Raw genomic sequence first — 22,944 nt, forward strand, 5'->3', positions numbered from 1 at the left:
CAACATAGGTAACATTTCCATTAAATCTGACAACTTTGCACGAGCTTTTCACAACTTTGCAAGCACTTTGTTAATCACTTTGCGCTTGGGCAGTGATGCAATCTGCTAATATAAACAGTTATATTAGATTTTTCATATTTTCGTTCTAAATTTAACTGCGGGGTTCTATATGAAATGTCTTAGGGGGAATATACACCCAAATCCACCAACTTTTTAATTGCTTTTCACATTTTTAATGTGTGTTTGTACATATTACGGCGGGCTCACATGATAGTCTGTTAACATGGGAGGCTTCAAATGGATTTTATTCATTTTTCATACGTTATAACTGCAGGGTTCGATATAAAAACAACTTAGGTCAAGTAAACACACAAATCTACCAACTTTGCAATCGCTTTGGACAACTTTGCACGCTGTTTTAACAGCTTAAACCAAACAGGTGCAGACTGCAAAAAAAAAAAAAAACTTTCCTGCTAGATTGCTCAGGTTGTCTCCCACGCAAGTACTAACCACGACCGATTAAACTTTACTTTCATAATAGGTCGATCACCTGACCACTCATCTATCGGAATCCTTAGAAATTTATCGTTATTGGCGGCGATTTAATGTGTGGAAGTGTTTCAAAATTTCACATCCTTCGGGGCCACTATGATATTCAAACGACTTTTACGACATATTTATTCACTTTTGCGAACATTTAACTGCTGGTCTCGATAATGTAACAACATAGGTAACATTTCCATGTAAATCTGACAACTTTGCACGAGCTTTTCACAACTTTGCAAGCACTTTGTTAATCTCTTTGCGCTTGGGCAGTGATGCAATCTGCTAATATAAATAGCTATATTAGATTTTTCATATTAACGTTCTAAATTTAACTGCGGGGTTCTATATGAAATGTCTTAGGGGAATATACACCCAAATCCACCAACTTTTTAATTGCTTTTAACATTTTTAGGGTGTGTTTGTACATATTACGGCGGGCTCACATGACTGTCTGCTAACATGGGAGGCTTCAAATGGATTTTATTCATTTTTCATACGTTATAACTGCAGGGTTCGATATAAAAACAACTTAGGTCAAGTAAACACGCAAATCTACCAACTTTGCAATCGCTTTGGACAACTTTGCACGCTGTTTTACAGCTTAAACCAAACAGGTGCAGACTGCAAAAAAAAAAAAACTTACCGGCTAGTTTGCTCAGGTTGTCTCCCATGCAAGTACTAACCACGACCGATTAAACTTTACTTTCATAATAGGTCGATCACCTGACCACTCATCTATCGGAATCCTTTGAAATTTATCGTTATTGGCGGCCATTTAATGTGTGGAAGTGTTTCAAAATTCCACATCCTTCGGGGCCACTATGATATTCAAACGACTTTTACGACATATTTATTCACTTTCGCGAACATTTAACTGCTGGTCTCGATAATGTAACAACATAGGTAACATTTCCATGTAAATCTGACAACTTTGCACGAGCTTTTCACAACTTTGCAAGCACTTTGTTAATCACTTTGCGCTTGGGCAGTGATGCAATCTGCTAATATAAACAGCTATATTAGATTTTTCATATTTTCGTTCTAAATTTAACTGCGGGGTTCTATATGAAATGTCTTAGGGGAATATACACCCAAATCCACCAACTTTTTAATTGCTTTTTACATTTTTAGGGTGTGTTTGTACATATTACGGCGGGCTCACATGACAGTCTGCTAACATGGGAGGCTTCAAATGGATTTTATTCATTTTTCATACGTTATAATTGCAGGGTTCGATATAAAAACAACTTAGGTCAAGTAAACACGCAAATCTACCAACTTTGCAATCGCTTTGGACAACTTTGCACGCTCTTTTAACAGCTTAAACCAAACAGGTGAAGACTGCAAAAAAAAAAAAATACCGGCTAATTTGCGCAGGTTGTCTCCCATGCAAGTACTAACCACGACCGATTAAACTTTACTTTCATAATAGGTCGATCACCTGACCACTCATCTATCAGAATCCTTTGAAATTTATCGTTATTGACGGCCAAGTAATGTTTGGAAGTGTTTCAAAATTCTACATCCTTCGGGGCCACTGTGATATTCAAACGACTTTTACGACATATTTATTCACTTTCGCGAACATTTAACTGCTGGTCTCGATAATGCAACAACATATGTAACATTTCCATTAAATCTGACAACTTTGCACGAGCTTTTCACAACTTTGCAAGCACTTTGTTAATCACTTTGCGCTTGGGCAGTGATGCAATCTGCTAATATAAACAGCTATATTTGATTTTTCATATTTTCGTTCTAAATTTAACTGCGGGGTTCTATATGAAATGTCTTAGGGGAATATACACCCAAATCCACCAACTTTTTAATTGCTTTTCACATTTTTAGGGTGTGTTTGTACATATTACGGCGGGCTCACATGACAGTCTGCTAACATGGGAGGCTTCAAATGGATTTTATTCATTTTTCATACGTTATAATTGCTGGGTTCGATATAAAAACAACTTAGGTTAAGTAAACACGCAAATCTATCAACTTTGCAATCGCTTTGGACAACTTTGCACGCTCTTTTAACAGCTTAAACCAAACAGGTGAAGACTGCAAAAAAAAAAAAAAACTTACCGGCTAATTTGCGCAGGTTGTCTCCCATGCAAGTACTAACCACGACCGATTAAACTTTACTTTCATAATAGGTCGATCACCTGACCACTCATCTATCAGAATCCTTTGTAAGTTATCGTTATTGGCGGCCATGTAATGTTTGGAAGTGTTTCAAAATTCTACATCCTTCGGGGCCACTGTGATATTCAAACGACTTTTACGACATATCTATTCACTTTTGCGAACATTTAACTGCTGGTCTCGATAATGTAACAACATAGGTAACATTTCCATGTACATCTGACAACTTTGCACGAGCTTTTCACAACATTTCAAACACTTTGTTAATCACTTTGCGCTTGGGCAGTGATGCAATCTGCTAATATAAATAGCTATATTAGATTTTTCATATTTTCGTTCTAAATTTAACTGCGGGGTTCTATATGAAATGTCTTAGGGGGAATATACACCCAAATCCACCAACTTTTTAATTGCTTTTCACATTTTTAGGGTGTGTTTGTACATATTACGGCGGGCTCACATGACAGTCTGCTAACATGGGAGGCTTCAAATGGATTTTATTCATTTTTCATACGTTATAATTGCAGGGATCGATATAAAACAACTTAGGTCAAGTAAACACGCAAATCTATCAACTTTGCAATCGCTTTGGACAACTTTGCACGCTCTTTTAACAGCTTAAACCAAACAGGTGAAGACTGCAAAAAAAAAAAAAAAAAAAACTTACCGGCTAGTTTGCGCAGGTTGTCTCCCATGCAAGTACTAACCACGACCGATTAAACTTTACTTTCATAATAGGTCGATCACCTGACCACTCATCTATCAGAATTCTTTGAAATTTATCGTTATTGGCGGCCATGTAATGTTTGGAAGTGTTTCAAAATTCTACATCCTTCGGGGCCACTGTGATATTCAAACGACTTTTACGACATATTTATTCACTTTCGCGAACATTTAACTGCTGGTCTCGATAATGTAACAACATAGGTAACATTTCCATGTAAATCTGACAACTTTGCCCGAGCTTTTCACAACTTTGCAAGCACTTTGTTAATCACTTTGCGCTTGGGCAGTGATGCAATCTGCTAATATAAATAGCTATATTAGATTTTTCATATTTTCGTTCTAAATTTAACTGCGGGGTTCTATATGAAATGTCTTAGGGGGAATATACACCCAAATCCACCAACTTTTTAATTGCTTTTCACATTTTTAGGGTGTGTTTGTACATATTACGGCGGGCTCACATGACAGTCTGCTAACATGGGAGGCTTCAAATGGATTTTATTCATTTTTCATACGTTATAATTGCAGGGATCGATATAAAACAACTTAGGTCAAGTAAACACGCAAATCTACCAACTTTGCAATCGCTTTGGACAACTTTGCACGCTTTTTTAACAGCTTAAACCAAACAGGTGAAGACTGCAAAAAAAAAAAAAAAAACTTACCGGCTAGTTTGCGCAGGTTGTCTCCCATGCAAGTACTAACCACGACCGATTAAACTTTACTTTCATAATAGGTCGATCACCTGACCACTCATCTATCAGAATCCTTTGAAATTTATCGTTATTGGCGGCCATGTAATGTTTGGAAGTGATTCAAAATTCTACATCCTTCGGGGCCACTGTGATATTCAAACGACTTTTACGACATATCTATTCACTTTTGCGAACATTTAACTGCTGGTCTCGATAATGTAACAACATAGGTAACATTTCCATGTACATCTGACAACTTTGCACGAGCTTTTCACAACTTTTCAAGCACTTTGTTAATCACTTTGCGCTTGGGCAGTGATGCAATCTGCTAAAGAAATAGCTATATTAGATTTTTCATATTTTCGTTCTAAATTTAACTGCGGGGTTCTATATGAAATGTCTTAGGGGGAATATACACCCAAATCCACAAACTTTTTAATTGCTCTTCACATTTTTGGGGTGTGTTTGTACATATTACGGCGGGCTCACATGACAGTCTGCTAACATGGGAGGCTTCAAATGGATTTTATTCATTTTTCATACGTTATAATTGCAGGGTTCGATATAAAAACAACTTAGGTCAAGTAAACACGCAAATCTACCAACTTTGCAATCGCTTTGGACAACTTTGCACGCTCTTTTAACAGCTTAAACCAAACAGGTGAAGACTGCAAAAAAAAAAAAAAAAAAAAAAATACCGGCTAATTTGCGCAGGTTGTCTCCCATGCAAGTACTAACCACGACCGATTAAACTTTACTTTCATAATAGGTCGATCACCTGACCACTCATCTATCAGAATCCTTTTAAATTTATCGTTATTGACGGCCAAGTAATGTTTGGAAGTGTTTCAAAATTCTACATCCTTCGGGGCCACTGTGATATTCAAACGACTTTTACGACATATTTATTCACTTTCGCGAACATTTAACTGCTGGTCTCGATAATGCAACAACATATGTAACATTTCCATTAAATCTGACAACTTTGCACGAGCTTTTCACAACTTTGCAAGCACTTTGTTAATCACTTTGCGCTTGGGCAGTGATGCAATCTGCTAATATAAACAGCTATATTTGATTTTTCATATTTTCGTTCTAAATTTAACTGCGGGGTTCTATATGAAATGTCTTAGGGGAATATACACCCAAATCCACCAACTTTTTAATTGCTTTTCACATTTTTAGGGTGTGTTTGTACATATTACGGCGGGCTCACATGACAGTCTGCTAACATGGGAGGCTTCAAATGGATTTTATTCATTTTTCATACGTTATAATTGCAGGGTTCGATATAAAAACAACTTAGGTTAAGTAAACACGCAAATCTATCAACTTTGCAATCGCTTTGGACAACTTTGCACGCTCTTTTAACAGCTTAAACCAAACAGGTGAAGACTGCAAAAAAAAAAAAAAAAAAAAAAACTTACCGGCTAATTTGCGCAGGTTGTCTCCCATGCAAGTACTAACCACGACCGATTAAACTTTACTTTCATAATAGGTCGATCACCTGACCACTCATCTATCAGAATCCTTTGTAAGTTATCGTTATTGGCGGCCATGTAATGTTTGGAAGTGTTTCAAAATTCTACATCCTTCGGGGCCACTGTGATATTCAAACGACTTTTACGACATATCTATTCACTTTTGCGAACATTTAACTGCTGGTCTCGATAATGTAACAACATAGGTAACATTTCCATGTACATCTGACAACTTTGCACGAGCTTTTCACAACATTTCAAACACTTTGTTAATCACTTTGCGCTTGGGCAGTGATGCAATCTGCTAATATAAATAGCTATATTAGATTTTTCATATTTTCGTTCTAAATTTAACTGCGGGGTTCTATATGAAATGTCTTAGGGGGAATATACACCCAAATCCACCAACTTTTTAATTGCTTTTCACATTTTTAGGGTGTGTTTGTACATATTACGGCGGGCTCACATGACAGTCTGCTAACATGGGAGGCTTCAAATGGATTTTATTCATTTTTCATACGTTATAATTGCAGGGATCGATATAAAACAACTTAGGTCAAGTAAACACGCAAATCTATCAACTTTGCAATCGCTTTGGACAACTTTGCACGCTCTTTTAACAGCTTAAACCAAACAGGTGAAGACTGCAAAAAAAAAAAAAAAAAAAACTTACCGGCTAGTTTGCGCAGGTTGTCTCCCATGCAAGTACTAACCACGACCGATTAAACTTTACTTTCATAATAGGTCGATCACCTGACCACTCATATTTCAGAATTCTTTGAAATTTATCGTTATTGGCGGCCATGTAATGTTTGGAAGTGTTTCAAAATTCTACATCCTTCGGGGCTACTGTGATATTCAAACGACTTTTACGACATATTTATTCACTTTCGCGAACATTTAACCGCTGGTCTCGATAATGTAACAACATAGGTAACATTTCCATGTAAATCTGACAACTTTGCACGAGCTTTTCACAACTTTGCAAGCACTTTGTTAATCACTTTGCGCTTGGGCAGTGATGCAATCTGCTAATATAAACAGCTATATTAGATTTTTCATATTTTCGTTCTAAATTTAACTGCGGGGTTCTATATGAAATGTCTTAGGGGGAATATACACCCAAATCCACCAACTTTTTAATTGCTTTTCACATTTTTAGGGTGTGTTTGTACATATTACGGCGGGCTCACATGACAGTCTGCTAACATGGGAGGCTTCAAATGGATTTTATTCATTTTTCATACGTTATAACTGCAGGGTTCGATATAAAAACAACTTAGGTCAAGTATACACGCAAATCTACCAACTTTGCAATCGCTTTGGACAACTTTGCACGCTGTTTTAACAGCTTAAACCAAACAGGTGCAGACTGCAAAAAAAAAAAAAAAACTTACCGGCTAGTTTGCTCAGGTTGTCTCCCATGCAAGTACTAACCACGAGCGATTAAACTTTACTTTCATAATAGGTCGATCACCTGACCACTCATCTATCAGAATCCTTTGAAATTTATCGTTATTGGCGGCCATGTAATGTTTGGAAGTGTTTCAAAATTCTACATCCTTCGGGGCCACTGTGATATTCAAACGACTTTTACGACATATTTATTCACTTTCGCGAACATTTAACTGCTGGTCTCGATAATGTAACAACATAGGTAACATTTCCATGTAAATCTGACAACTTTGCCCGAGCTTTTCACAACTTTGCAAGCACTTTGTTAATCACTTTGCGCTTGGGCAGTGATGCAATCTGCTAATATAAATAGCTATATTAGATTTTTCATATTTTCGTTCTAAATTTAACTGCGGGGTTCTATATGAAATGTCTTAGGGGGAATATACACCCAAATCCACCAACTTTTTAATTGCTTTTCACATTTTTAGGGTGTGTTTGTACATATTACGGCGGGCTCACATGACAGTCTGCTAACATGGGAGGCTTCAAATGGATTTTATTCATTTTTCATACGTTATAATTGCAGGGATCGATATAAAACAACTTAGGTCAAGTAAACACGCAAATCTACCAACTTTGCAATCGCTTTGGACAACTTTGCACGCTCTTTTAACAGCTTAAACCAAACAGGTGAAGACTGCAAAAAAAAAAAAAAAAACTTACCGGCTAGTTTGCGCAGGTTGTCTCCCATGCAAGTACTAACCACGACCGATTAAACTTTACTTTCATAATAGGTCGATCACCTGACCACTCATCTATCAGAATCCTTTGAAATTTATCGTTATTGGCGGCCATGTAATGTTTGGAAGTGATTCAAAATTCTACATCCTTCGGGGCCACTGTGATATTCAAACTTCTTTTACGACATATCTATTCACTTTTGCGAACATTTAACTGCTGGTCTCGATAATGTAACAACATAGGTAACATTTCCATGTACATCTGACAACTTTGCACGAGCTTTTCACAACTTTTCAAGCACTTTGTTAATCACTTTGCGCTTGGGCAGTGATGCAATCTGCTAAAGAAATAGCTATATTAGATTTTTCATATTTTCGTTCTAAATTTAACTGCGGGGTTCTATATGAAATGTCTTAGGGGGAATATACACCCAAATCCACAAACTTTTTAATTGCTCTTCACATTTTTGGGGTGTGTTTGTACATATTACGGCGGGCTCACATGACAGTCTGCTAACATTGGAGGCTTCAAATGGATTTTATTCCTTTTTCATACGTTATAACTGCAGGGTTCGATATAAAAACAACTTAGGTCAAGTAAACACGCAAATCTACCAACTTTGCAATCGCTTTGGACAACTTTGCACGCTGTTTTAACAGCTTAAACCAAACAGGTGCAGACTGCAAAAAAAAAAAAAAAAAACTTACCGGCTAGTTTGCTTAGGTTGTCTCCCATGCAAGTACTAACCACGACCGATTAAACTTTACTTTCATAATAGGTCGATCACCTGACCACTCATCTATCAGAATTCTTTGAAATTTATCGTTATTGGCGGCCATGTAATGTTTGGAAGTGTTTCAAAATTCTACGTCCTTCGGGGCTACTGTGATATTCAAACGACTTTTACGACATATTTATTCACTTTCGCGAACATTTAACTGCTGGTCTCGATAATGTAACAACATAGGTAACATTTCCATGTACATCTGACAACTTTGCACGAGCTTTTCACAACATTTCAAGCACTTTGTTAATCACTTTGCGCTTGGGCAGTGATGCAATCTGCTAATATAAATAGCTATATTAGATTTTTCATATTTTCGTTCTAAATTTAACTGCGGGGTTCTATATGAAATGTCTTAGGGGGAATATACACCCAAATCCACCAACTTTTTAATTGCTTTTCACATTTTTAGGGTGTGTTTGTACATATTACGGCGGGCTCACATGACAGTCTGCTAACATGGGAGGCTTCAAATGGATTTTATTCATTTTTCATACGTTATAATTGCAGGGATCGATATAAAACAACTTAGGTCAAGTAAACACGCAAATCTACCAACTTTGCAATCGCTTTGGACAACTTTGCACGCTATTTTAACAGCTTAAACCAAACAGGTGAAGACTGCAAAAAAAAAAACTTACCGGCTAGTTTGCACAGGTTGTCTCCCATGCAAGTACTAACCACGACCGATTAAACTTTACTTTCATAATAGGTCGATCACCTGACCACTCATCTATCAGAATCCTTTGAAATTTATCGTTATTGGCGGCCATGTAATGTTTGGAAGTGATTCAAAATTCTACATCCTTCGGGGCCACTGTGATATTCAAACGACATTTACGACATATCTATTCACTTTTGCGAACATTTAACTGCTGGTCTCGATAATGTAACAACATAGGTAACATTTCCATGTACATCTGACAACTTTGCACGAGCTTTTCACAACTTTTCAAGCACTTTGTTAATCACTTTGCGCTTGGGCAGTGATGCAATCTGCTAAAGAAATAGCTATATTAGATTTTTCATATTTTCGTTCTAAATTTAACTGCGGGGTTCTATATGAAATGTCTTAGGGGGAATATACACCCAAATCCACAAACTTTTTAATTGCTCTTCACATTTTTGGGGTGTGTTTGTACATATTACGGCGGGCTCACATGACAGTCTGCTAACATTGGAGGCTTCAAATGGATTTTATTCCTTTTTCATACGTTATAACTGCAGGGTTCGATATAAAAACAACTTAGGTCAAGTAAACACGCAAATCTACCAACTTTGCAATCGCTTTGGACAACTTTGCACGCTGTTTTAACAGCTTAAACCAAACAGGTGCAGACTGCAAAAAAAAAAAAAAAAAAACTTACCGGCTAGTTTGCTTAGGTTGTCTCCCATGCAAGTACTAACCACGACCGATTAAACTTTACTTTCATAATAGGTCGATCACCTGACCACTCATCTATCAGAATTCTTTGAAATTTATCGTTATTGGCGGCCATGTAATGTTTGGAAGTGTTTCAAAATTCTACATCCTTCGGGGCTACTGTGATATTCAAACGACTTTTACGACATATTTATTCACTTTCGCGAACATTTAACCGCTGGTCTCGATAATGTAACAACATAGGTAACATTTCCATGTAAATCTGACAACTTTGCACGAGCTTTTCACAACTTTGCAAGCACTTTGTTAATCACTTTGCGCATGGGCAGTGATGCAATCTGCTAATATAAACAGCTATATTAGATTTTTCATATTTTCGTTCTAAATTTAACTGCGGGGTTCTATATGAAATGTCTTAGGGGGAATATACACCCAAATCCACCAACTTTTTAATTGCTTTTCACATTTTTAGGGTGTGTTTGTACATATTACGGCGGGCTCACATGACAGTCTGCTAACATGGGAGGCTTCAAATGGATTTTATTCATTTTTCATACGTTATAACTGCAGGGTTCGATATAAAAACAACTTAGGTCAAGTATACACGCAAATCTACCAACTTTGCAATCGCTTTGGACAACTTTGCACGCTGTTTTAACAGCTTAAACCAAACAGGTGCAGACTGCAAAAAAAAAAAAAAAAAAAACTTACCGGCTAGTTTGCTCAGGTTGTCTCCCATGCAAGTACTAACCACGAGCGATTAAACTTTACTTTCATAATAGGTCGATCACCTGACCACTCATCTATCAGAATCCTTTGAAATTTATCGTTATTGGCGGCCATGTAATGTTTGGAAGTGTTTCAAAATTCTACATCCTTCGGGGCCACTGTGATATTCAAACGACTTTTACGACATATTTATTCACTTTCGCGAACATTTAACTGCTGGTCTCGATAATGTAACAACATAGGTAACATTTCCATGTAAACCTGACAACTTTGCCCGAGCTTTTCACAACTTTGCAAGCACTTTGTTAATCACTTTGCGCTTGGGCAGTGATGCAATCTGCTAATATAAATAGCTATATTAGATTTTTCATATTTTCGTTCTAAATTTAACTGCGGGGTTCTATATGAAATGTCTTAGGGGGAATATACACCCAAATCCACCAACTTTTTAATTGCTTTTCACATTTTTAGGGTGTGTTTGTACATATTACGGCGGGCTCACATGACAGTCTGCTAACATGGGAGGCTTCAAATGGATTTTATTCATTTTTCATACGTTATAATTGCAGGGATCGATATAAAACAATTTAGGTCAAGTAAACACGCAAATCTACCAACTTTGCAATCGCTTTGGACAACTTTGCACGCTCTTTTAACAGCTTAAACCAAACAGGTGAAGACTGCAAGAAAAAAAAAAAACTTACCGGCTAGTTTGCGCAGGTTGTCTCCCATGCAAGTACTAACCACGACCGATTAAACTTTACTTTCATAATAGGTCGATCACCTGACCACTCATCTATCAGAATCCTTTGAAATTTATCGTTATTGGCGGCCATGCAATGTTTGGAAGTGATTCAAAATTCTACATCCTTCGGGGCCACTGTGATATTCAAACGACTTTTACGACATATCTATTCACTTTTGCGAACATTTAACTGCTGGTCTCGATAATGTAACAACATAGGTAACATTTCCATGTACATCTGACAACTTTGCACGAGCTTTTCACAACTTTTCAAGCACTTTGTTAATCACTTTGCGCTTGGGCAGTGATGCAATCTGCTAAAGAAATAGCTATATTAGATTTTTCATATTTTCGTTCTAAATTTAACTGCGGGGTTCTATATGAAATGTCTTAGGGGGAATATACACCCAAATCCACAAACTTTTTAATTGCTCTTCACATTTTTGGGGTGTGTTTGTACATATTACGGCGGGCTCACATGACAGTCTGCTAACATGGGAGGCTTCAAATGGATTTTATTCATTTTTCATACGTTATAATTGCAGGGATCGATATAAAACAACTTAGGTCAAGTAAACACGCAAATCTACCAACTTTGCAATCGCTTTGGACAACTTTGCACGCTATTTTAACAGCTTAAACCAAACAGGTGAAGACTGCAAAAAAAAAAAAAAAACTTACCGGCTAGTTTGCGCAGGTTGTCTCCCATGCAAGTACTAACCACGAGCGATTAAACTTTACTTTCATAATAGGTCGATCACCTGACCACTCATCTATCAGAATCCTTTGAAATTTATCGTTATTGGCGGCCATGTAATGTTTGGAAGTGATTCAAAATTCTACATCCTTCGGGGCCACTGTGATATTCAAACGACTTTTACGACATATCTATTCACTTTTGTGAACATTTAACTGCTGGTCTCGATAATGTAACAACATAGGTAACATTTCCATGTACATCTGACAACTTTGCACGAGCTTTTCACAACGTTTCAAGCACTTTGTTAATCACTTTGCGCTTGGGCAGTGATGCAATCTGCTAATATAAACAGCTATATTAGATTTTTCATATTTTCGTTCTAAATTTAACTGCGGGGTTCTATATGAAATGTCTTAGGGGGAATGTACACCCAAATCCACCAACTTTTTAATTGCTTTTCACATTTTTAGGGTGTGTTTGTACATATTACGGCGGGCTCACATGACAGTCTGCTAACATGGGAGGCTTCAAATGGATTTTATTCATTTTTCATACGTTATAACTGCAGGGTTCTATATAAAAACAACTTAGGTCAAGTATACACGCAAATCTACCAACTTTGCAATCGCTTTGGACAACTTTGCACGCTGTTTTAACAGCTTAAACCAAACAGGTGCAGACTGCAAAAAAAAAAAAAAAAAAAACTTACCGGCTAGTTTGCTCAGGTTGTCTCCCATGCAAGTACTAACCACGAGCGATTAAACTTTACTTTCATAATAGGTCGATCACCTGACCACTCATCTATCAGAATCCTTTGAAATTTATCGTTATTGGCGGCCATGTAATGTTTGGAAGTGTTTCAAAATTCTTCATCCTTCGGGGCCACTGTGATATTCAAACGACTTTTACGACATATTTATTCACTTTCGCGAACATTTAACTGCTGGTCTCGATAATGTAACAACATAGGTAACATTTCCATGTAAATCTGACAACTTTGCCCGAGCTTTTCACAACTTTGCAAGCACTTTGTTAATCACTTTGCGCTTGGGCAGTGATGCAATCTGCTAATATAAATAGCTATATTAGATTTTTCATATTTTCGTTCTAAATTTAACTGCGGGGTTCTATATGAAATGTCTTAGGGGGAATATACACCCAAATCCACCAACTTTTTAATTGCTCTTCACATTTTTGGGGTGTGTTTGTACATATTACGGCGGGCACACATGACAGTCTGCTAACATTGGAGGCTTCAAATGGATTTTATTCCTTTTTCATACGTTATAACTGCAGGGTTCGATATAAAAACAACTTAGGTCAAGTAAACACGCAAATCTACCAACTTTGCAATCGCTTTGGACAACTTTGCACGCTGTTTTAACAGCTTAAACCAAACAGGTGCAGACTGCAAAAAAAAAAAAAAAACTTACCGGCTAGTTTGCTTAGGTTGTCTCCCATGCAAGTACTAACCACGACCGATTAAACTTTACTTTCATAATAGGTCGATCACCTGACCACTCATCTATCAGAATTCTTTGAAATTTATCGTTATTGGCGGCCATGTAATGTTTGGAAGTGTTTCAAAATTCTACATCCTTCGGGGCTACTGTGATATTCAAACGACTTTTACGACATATTTATTCACTTTCGCGAACATTTAACCGCTGGTCTCGATAATGTAACAACATAGGTAACATTTCCATGTAAATCTGACAACTTTGCACGAGCTTTTCACAACTTTGCAAGCACTTTGTTAATCACTTTGCGCTTGGGCAGTGATGCAATCTGCTAATATAAACAGCTATATTAGATTTTTCATATTTTCGTTCTAAATTTAACTGCGGGGTTCTATATGAAATGTCTTAGGGGGAATATACACCCAAATCCACCAACTTTTTAATTGCTTTTCACATTTTTAGGGTGTGTTTGTACATATTACGGCGGGCTCACATGACAGTCTGCTATCATGGGAGGCTTCAAATGGATTTTATTCATTTTTCATACGTTATAATTGCAGGGATCGATATAAAACAACTTAGGTCAAGTAAACACGCAAATCTACCAACTTTGCAATCGCTTTGGACAACTTTGCACGCTCTTTTAACAGCTTAAACCAAACAGGTGAAGACTGCAAAAAAAAAACAAAAAAACTTACCGGCTAGTTTGCGCAGGTTGTCTCCCATGCAAGTACTAACCACGACCGATTAAACTTTACTTTCATAATAGGTCGATCACCTGACCACTCATCTATCAGAATCCTTTGAAATTTATCGTTATTGGCGGCCATGTAATGTTTGGAAGTGATTCAAAATTCTACATCCTTCGGGGCCACTGTGATATTCAAACGACTTTTACGACATATCTATTCACTTTTGCGAACATTTAACTGCTGGTCTCGATAATATAACAACATAGGTAACATTTCCATGTACATCTGACAACTTTGCACGAGCTTTTCACAACTTTTCAAGCACTTTGTTAATCACTTTGCGCTTGGGCAGTGATGCAATCTGCTAAAGAAATAGCTATATTAGATTTTTCATATTTTCGTTCTAAATTTAACTGCGGGGTTCTATATGAAATGTCTTAGGGGGAATATACACCCAAATCCACCAACTTTTTAATTGCTCTTCACATTTTTGGGGTGTGTTTGTACATATTACGGCGGGCTCACATGACAGTCTGCTAACATTGGAGGCTTCTAATGGATTTTATTCCTTTTTCATACGTTATAACTGCAGGGTTCGATATAAAAACAACTTAGGTCAAGTAAACACGCAAATCTACCAACTTTGCAATCGCTTTGGACAACTTTGCACGCTGTTTTAACAGCTTAAACCAAACAGGTGCAGACTGCAAAAAAAAAAAAAAAAAACTTACCGGCTAGTTTGCTTAGGTTGTCTCCCATGCAAGTACTAACCACGACCGATTAAACTTTACATTCATAATAGGTCGATCACCTGACCACTCATCTATCAGAATCCTTTGAAATTTATCGTTATTGGCGGCCATGTAATGTTTGGAAGTGTTTCAAAATTCTACATCCTTCGGGGCTACTGTGATATTCAAACGACTTTTACGACATATTTATTCACTTTCGCGAACATTTAACCGCTGGTCTCGATAATGTAACAACATAGGTAACATTTCCATGTAAATCTGACAACTTTGCACGAGCTTTTCACAACTTTGCAAGCACTTTGTTAATCACTTTGCGCTTGGGCAGTGATGCAATCTGCTAATATAAAGAGCTATATTAGATTTTTCATATTTTCGTTCTAAATTTAACTGCGGGGTTCTATATGAAATGTCTTAGGGGGAATATACACCCAAATCCACCAACTTTTTAATTGCTTTTCACATTTTTAGGGTGTGTTTGTACATATTACGGCGGGCTCACATGACAGTCTGCTAACATGGGAGGCTTCAAATGGATTTTATTCATTTTTCATACGTTATAACTGCAGGGTTCGATATAAAAACAACTTAGGTCAAGTATACACGCAAATCTACCAACTTTGCAATCGCTTTGGACAACTTTGCATGCTGTTTTAACAGCTTAAACCAAACAGGTGCAGACTGCAAAAAAAAAAAAAAACTTACCGGCTAGTTTGCTCAGGTTGTCTCCCATGCAAGTACTAACCACGAGCGATTAAACTTTACTTTCATAATAGGTCGATCACCTGACCACTCCTCTATCAGAATCCTTTGAAATTTATCGTTATTGGCGGCCATGTAATGTTTGGAAGTGTTTCAAAATTCTACATCCTTCGGGGCCACTGTGATATTCAAACGACTTTTACGACATATTTATTCACTTTCGCGAACATTTAACTGCTGGTCTCGATAATGTAACAACATAGGTAACATTTCCATGTAAATCTGACAACTTTGCCCGAGCTTTTCACAACTTTGCAAGCACTTTGTTAATCACTTTGCGCTTGGGCAGTGATGCAATCTGCTAATATAAATAGCTATATTAGATTTTTCATATTTTCGTTCTAAATTTAACTGCGGGGTTCTATATGAAATGTCTTAGGGGGAATATACACCCAAATCCACCAACTTTTTAATTGCTTTTCACATTTTTAGGGTGTGTTTGTACATATTACGGCGGGCTCACATGACAGTCTGCTATCATGGGAGGCTTCAAATGGATTTTATTCATTTTTCATACGTTATAATTGCAGGGATCGATATAAAACAACTTAGGTCAAGTAAACACGCAAATCTACCAACTTTGCAATCGCTTTGGACAACTTTGCACGCTCTTTTAACAGCTTAAACCAAACAGGTGAAGACTGCAAAAAAAAAAAAAAAAAATCTTACCGGCTAGTTTGCGCAGGTTGTCTCCCATGCAAGTACTAACCACGACCGATTAAACTTTACTTTCATAATAGGTCGATCACCTGACCACTCATCTATCAGAATCCTTTGAAATTTATCGTTATTGGCGGCCATGTAATGTTTGGAAGTGATTCAAAATTCTACATCCTTCGGGGCCACTGTGATATTCAAACGACTTTTACGACATATCTATTCACTTTTGCGAACATTTAACTGCTGGTCTCGATAATATAACAACATAGGTAACATTTCCATGTACATCTGACAACTTTGCACGAGCTTTTCACAACTTTTCAAGCACTTTGTTAATCACTTTGCGCTTGGGCAGTGATGCAATCTGCTAAAGAAATAGCTATATTAGATTTTTCATATTTTCGTTCTAAATTTAACTGCGGGGTTCTATATGAAATGTCTTAGGGGGAATATACACCCAAATCCACCAACTTCTTAATTGCTCTTCACATTTTTGGGGTGTGTTTGTACATATTACGGCGGGCTCACATGACAGTCTGCTAACATTGGAGGCTTCAAATGGATTTTATTCCTTTTTCATACGTTATAACTGCAGGGTTCGATATAAAAACAACTTAGGTCAAGTAAACACGCAAATCTACCAACTTTGCAATCGCTTTGGACAACTTTGCACGCTGTTTTAACAGCTTAAACCAAACAGGTGCAGACTGCAAAAAAAAAAAAAAAAAACTTACCGGCTAGTTTGCTTAGGTTGTCTCCCATGCAAGTACTAACCACGACCGATTAAACTTTACATTCATAATAGGTCGATCACCTGACCACTCATCTATCAGAATTCTTTGAAATTTATCGTTATTGGCGGCCATGTAATGTTTGGAAGTGTTTCAAAATTCTACATCCTTCGGGGCTACTGTGATATTCAAACGACTTTTACGACATATTTATTCACTTTCGCGAACATTTAACCGCTGGTCTCGATAATGTAACAACATAGGTAACATTTCCATGTAAATCTGACAACTTTGCACGAGCTTTTCACAACTTTGCAAGCACTTTGTTAATCACTTTGCGCTTGGGCAGTGATGCAATCTGCTAATATAAACAGCTATATTAGATTTTTCATATTTTCGTTCTAAATTTAACTGCGGGGTTCTATATGAAATGTCTTAGGGGGAATATACACCCAAATCCACCAACTTTTTAATTGCTTTTCACATTTTTAGGGTGTGTTTGTACATATTACGGCGGGCTCACATGACAGTCTGCTAACATGGGAGGCTTCAAATGGATTTTATTCATTTTTCATACGTTATAACTGCAGGGTTCGATATAAAAACAACTTAGGTCAAGTATACACGCAAATCTACCAACTTTGCAATCGCTTTGGACAACTTTGCACGCTGTTTTAACAGCTTAAACCAAACAGGTGCAGACTGCAAAAAAAAAAAAAAACTTACCGGCTAGTTTGCTCAGGTTGTCTCCCATGCAAGTACTAACCACGAGCGATTAAACTTTACTTTCATAATAGGTCGATCACCTGACCACTCATCTATCAGAATTCTTTGAAATTTATCGTTATTGGCGGCCATGTAATGTTTGGAAGTGTTTCAAAATTCTACATCCTTCGGGGCTACTGTGATATTCAAACGACTTTTACGACATATTTATTCACTTTCGCGAACATTTAACCGCTGGTCTCGATAATGTAACAACATAGGTAACATTTCCATGTAAATCTGACAACTTTGCACGAGCTTTTCACAACTTTGCAAGCACTTTGTTAATCACTTTGCGCTTGGGCAGTGATGCAATCTGCTAATATAAACAGCTATATTAGATTTTTCATATTTTCGTTCTAAATTTAACTGCGGGGTTCTATATGAAATGTCTTAGGGGGAATATACACCCAAATCCACCAACTTTTTAATTGCTTTTCACATTTTTAGGGTGTGTTTGTACATATTACGGCGGGCTCACATGACAGTCTGCTAACATGGGAGGCTTCAAATGGATTTTATTCATTTTTCATACGTTATAACTGCAGGGTTCGATATAAAAACAACTTAGGTCAAGTATACACGCAAATCTACCAACTTTGCAATCGCTTTGGACAACTTTGCACGCTGTTTTAACAGCTTAAACCAAACAGGTGCAGACTGCAAAAAAAAAAAAAAACTTACCGGCTAGTTTGCTCAGGTTGTCTCCCATGCAAGTACTAACCACGAGCGATTAAACTTTACTTTCATAATAGGTCGATCACCTGACCACTCATCTATCAGAATCCTTTGAAATTTATCGTTATTGGCGGCCATGTAATGTTTGGAAGTGTTTCAAAATTCTACATCCTTCGGGGCCACTGTGATATTCAAACGACTTTTACGACATATTTATTCACTTTCACGAACATTTAACTGCTGGTCTCGATAATGTAACAACATAGGTAACATTTCCATGTAAATCTGACAACTTTGCCCGAGCTTTTCACAACTTTGCAAGCACTTTGTTAATCACTTTGCGCTTGGGCAGTGATGCAATCTGCTAATATAAATAGCTATATTAGATTTTTCATATTTTCGTTCTAAATTTAACTGCGGGGTTCTATATGAAATGTCTTAGGGGGAATATACACCCAAATCCACCAACTTTTTAATTGCTTTTCACATTTTTAGGGTGTGTTTGTACATATTACGGCGGGCTCACATGACAGTCTGCTAACATGGGAGGCTTCAAATGGATTTTATTCATTTTTCATACGTTATAACTGCAGGGTTCGATATAAAAACAACTTAGGTCAAGTAAACACGCAAATCTACCAACTTTGCAATCGGTTTGGACAACTTTGCACGCTGTTTTAACAGCTTAAACCAAACAGGTGCAGACTGCAAAAAAAAAAAATACTTACTGGCTACTTTGCGCAGGTTGTCTCCCATGCAAGTACTAACCACGACCGATTAAACTTTACTTTCATAATAGGTCGATCACCTGACAACTCATCTATCAGAATCCTTTGAAATTTATCGTTATTGGCGGCCATGTAATGTTTGGAAGTGTTTCAAAATTCTACATCCTTCGGGGCCACTGTGATATTCAAACGACTTTTACGACATATCTATTCACTTTTGCGAACATTTAACTGCTGGTCTCGATAATGTAACAACATAGGTAACATTTCCATGTAAATCTGACAACTTTGCACGAGCTTTTCACAACTTTGCAAGCACTTTGTTAATCACTTTGCGCTTGGGCAGTGATGCAATCTGCTAATATAAATAGCTATATTAGATTTTTCATATTTTCGTTCTAAATTTAACTGCGGGGTTCTATATGAAATGTCTTAGGGGGAATATACACCCAAATCCACCAACTTTTTAATTGCTTTTCACATTTTTAGGGTGTGTTTGTACATATTACGGCGGGCTCACATGACAGTCTGCTAACATGGGAGGCTTCAAATGGATTTTATTCATTTTTCATACGTTATAACTGCAGGGTTCGATATAAAAACAACTTAGGTCAAGTAAACACGCAAATCTACCAACTTTGCAATCGCTTTGGACAACTTTGCACGCTGTTTTAACAGCTTAAACCAAACAGGTGCAGACTGCAAAAAAAAAACATACCAGCAAGTTTGCTCAGGTTGTCTCCCATGCAAGTACTAACCACGACCGATTAAACTTTACTTGCATAATAGGTCGATCACCTGACCACTCATCTATCAGAGTTCATCGAAATATATCGTTATTGGCGGCCATTTAATGTTTGGAAGTGTTTCAAAATTCTACATCCTTCGGGGGCCAGTGTGATATTCAAACGACTTTTACGACATATTTATTCACTTTCGCGAACTTTTAACTGCTGGTCTCGATAATGTAACAAAATAGGTAACATTTCCATGTAAATCTGACAACTTTGCACGAGCTTTTCACAACTTTGTAAGCACTTTGTTAATCACTTTGCGCTTGGGCAGCGATGCAATCTGCTAATATAAATAGCTATATTAGATTTTTCATATTTTCGTTCTAAATTTTACTGCGGGGTTCTATATGAAATGTCTTAGGGGGAATATACACCCAAATCCACCAACTTTTTAATTGCTTTTCACATTTTTAGGGTGTGTTTGTACATACTACGGCGGGTTCACATGACAGTCTGCTAACATGGGAGGCTTCAAATGGATTTTATTCATTTTTCATACGTTATAACTGCAGGGTTCGATATAAAAACAACTTAGGTCAAGTAAACACGCAAATCTACCTACTTTGCAATCACTTTGGACAACTTTGCACGCTGTTTTAATAGCTTAAACCAAACAGGTGCAGACTGCAAAAAAAACAAAAAAACTTACCGGCTAGTTTGCTCAGATTGTCTCCCATGCAAGTACTAACCACGACCGATTAAACTTTACTTGCATAATAGGTCGATCACCTGACCACTCATCTATCATAGTTCTTCGAAATTTATCGTTATTGGCGGCCATTTAATGTTTGGAAGTGTTTCAAAATTCTACATCCTTCGGGGGCCAGTGTGATATTCAAACGACTTTTACGACATATTTATTCACTTTCGCGAACTTTTAACTGCTGGTCTCGATAATGTAACAAAATAGGTAACATTTCCATGTAAATCTGACAACTTTGCACGAGCTTTTTACAACTTTGTAAGCACTTTGTTAATCACTTTGCGCTTGGGCAGCGATGCAATCTGCTAATATAAATAGCTATATTAGATTTTTCATATTTTCGTTCTAAATTTTACTGCGGGGTTCTATATGAAATGTCTTAGGGGGAATATACACCCAAATCCACCAACTTTTTAATTGCTTTTCACATTTTTAGGGTGTGTTTGTACATACTACGGCGGGTTCACATGACAGGCTGCTAACATGGGAGGCTTCAAATGGATTTTATTCATTTTTCATACGTTATAACTGCAGGGTTCGATATAAAAACAACTTAGGTCAAGTAAACACGCAAATCTACCTACTTTGCAATCACTTTGGACAACTTTGCACGCTGTTTTAATAGCTTAAACCAATCAGGTGCAGACTGCAAAAAAAAAAAGAAAACTTACCGGCTAGTTTGCTCAGGTTGTCTCCCATGCAAGTACTAACCACGACCGATTAAACTTTACTTTCATAATAGGTCGATCACCTGACCACTCATCTATCAGAATCCTTTGAAATTTATTGTTATTGGCGGCCATGTAATGTTTTGAAGTGTGTCAAAATTCTACGATCTTCGGGGCTACTGTGATATTCAAACGACTTTTACGACATATTTATTCACTTTCGCGAACATTTAACTGCTGGTCTCGATAATGTAACTACATAGGTAACATTTCCATGTAAATCTGACAACTTTGCACGAGCTTTTCACAACTTTGTAAGCACTTTGTTAATCACTTTGCGCTTGGACAGTGATGCAATCTGCTAATATAAACAGCTGTATTAGATTTTTCATATTTTCGTTCTAAATTTAACTGCGGGGTTCCATATGAAATGTCTTAGGGGGAATATACACCCAAATCCACCAACTTTTTTAATTGCTTTTCACATTTTTAGGGTGTGTTTGTACATATTACGGCGGGCTCACATGACAGTCTGCTAACATGGGAGGCTTCAAATGGATTTTATTCATTTGTCATACGTTATAATTGCAGGGTTCGATATAAAAACAACTTAGGTCAAGTAAACACGCAAATCTACCAACTTTGCAATCGCTTTGGACAACTTTGCACGCTGCTTTAACAGCTTAAACCAAACAGGTGCAGACTGCAAAAAAAAAAAAAACTTACCAGCTAGTTTGCTTAGGTTGTCTCCCATGCAAGTACTAACCACGACCGATTAAACTTTACTTTCATAATAGGTCGATCACCTGACCACTCATCTATCAGAATCCTTTGAAATTTATCGTTATTGGCGGCCATGTAATGTTTTGAAGTGTTTCAAAATTCTACATCCTTCGGGGCTACTGTGATATTCAAACGACTTTTACGACATATTTATTCACTTTCGCGAACATTTAACTGCTGGTCTCGATAATGTAACAACATAGGTAACATTTCCATGTAAATCTGACAACTTTGCCCGAGCTTTTCACAACTTTGCAAGCACTTTGTTAATCACTTTGCGCTTGGGCAGTGATGCAATCTGCTAATATAAACAGCTATATTAGATTTTTCATATTTTCGTTCTAAATTTAACTGCAGGGTTCTATATGAAATGTTTAGGGGGAATATACACCCAAATCCACCAACTTTTTAATTGCTTTTCACATTTTAGGGTGTGTCTGTACATAATACGGCGGGCTCACATGACAGTCTGCTAACATGGGAGGCTTCAAATGGATTTTATTCATTTTTCATACGTTATAACTGCAGGGTTCGATATAAAAACAACTTAGGTCAAGTAAACACGTAAATCTACCAATTTTGCAATCACTTTGGACAACTTTGCACGCTGTTTTAATAGCTTAAACCAAACAGGTGCAGACTGAAAAAAAAAAGAAAACTTACCGGCTAGTTTGCTCAGGTTGTCTCCCATGCAAGTACT

Source organism: Saccoglossus kowalevskii, chromosome 20 (genome assembly GCF_978046115.1).
Source record: "Saccoglossus kowalevskii chromosome 20, keSacKowa6.1, whole genome shotgun sequence".
NCBI lineage: Eukaryota > Metazoa > Hemichordata > Enteropneusta > Harrimaniidae > Saccoglossus > Saccoglossus kowalevskii.